This window comes from Odontomachus brunneus, unplaced genomic scaffold (genome assembly GCF_010583005.1).
Source record: "Odontomachus brunneus isolate Ranch 3 - 2012 unplaced genomic scaffold, Obru_v1 Obru_scaffold_001, whole genome shotgun sequence".
Lineage (NCBI taxonomy): Eukaryota > Metazoa > Arthropoda > Insecta > Hymenoptera > Formicidae > Odontomachus > Odontomachus brunneus.
This window is the reverse complement of record NW_022639451.1, coordinates 7,175,683-7,176,972: the sequence shown is the minus strand read 5'-3', so window position 1 is coordinate 7,176,972 and position 1,290 is coordinate 7,175,683.

Below are 1,290 nucleotides of genomic sequence, written 5' to 3'. Positions count from 1 at the left end.
TTTTTTTCTTTGTATATTTGACTCTTTGTCAAACAGACATGTAACGATTTTATTTGAGTCTACTTCTCCTACTCCTTTTTCAGCAATTACAGTTTTTGTCCTTTTTTTCTTCAAACTTTCACCTGAACCACTTAACTACAAAGACTAAAAATGGAAAGGGTTCAAACTCCGAAAGTCGAATCCTCCATTCGCGAAATTTTCATTAAAATAAAGGAAAAACTTTGAAAGTCTATTGTGCACAAAATTTTGAACTCTAAACACCCCAGTATAAGCAGATTTATTTTATTCCTTATCGTTTTCCTTTCAATAAATTAGCTCTCGAACTTTTATAATTAATTTATCCTAATCTATTTCTATTCTACAATGATAATGGTAGCAACACTCTTCAAATCTCTGTTTGTTTGTTGCGTCGTTTTCTAGCGTTCTATCTCTCTTTCGCTCCTTATCTATTGTTTCTTTCTTTGTCTTTCTCACTTTATCTATTGTTACCTCTTTTCTAACAGCTTCTGCCTCTTTATATATTATTATGGATTATTAACTATCACTTACAACCCCTTTTTTACTTTTGTAATAAAGCGGCTCAGATAACAGCTTGAAAAATAAAGGTCGAGAATTAATTGCTTAGAAAAGTAGACACAAAAGAAAACCGTTACTTGTCTGAATTCAACAAAGAGTCAAATATATAAAGAGAAAAATATACAAACTGGTATACCTTTTTTGAGGACTGCAAGAAAAGTGAGTGGATTATAAGCAAGGATAAAATAAGCAGAATTAAGATTCAGAAGAAAAGGACGGTGAGTAACTTTCTCGCTTATTTGACGGTAAAATTTGTCGGCTATCGTGATATTAGTGCACGTGCGTTAGTGTTAATGCGTGCATGCGTGCGTGTATAATTTATTATTTATGACGAACAGGTATAAAAATATATTTGTGCGCGCCATGCGCGCAATATTCTGACACATACGTAAAACCGGAATTTCGTCATACACTCTGATTCGTTTTCACCATGATTTTCGGTAGATTTTCGAAATTTTACTTTATTGGAATTTTGTGAGAAAAAAGAATCATACTCGAAAAACATAACGGACAAAGAACAGGAAATGTAAACCATGGTCGGATTTACATCATGTTTCTAGACACGGTTTTTTAAAAACTGTTATCTAATCTTAAAAATCAGATATTCAATTTGTGGCAAGTGTAAAAAGACTGTAAATATTTCGCAATATATACTTGAAATTTATCCTTCCAACAGTTTATTTTTTTTGTACAGGCTATATAGACATTGAAATA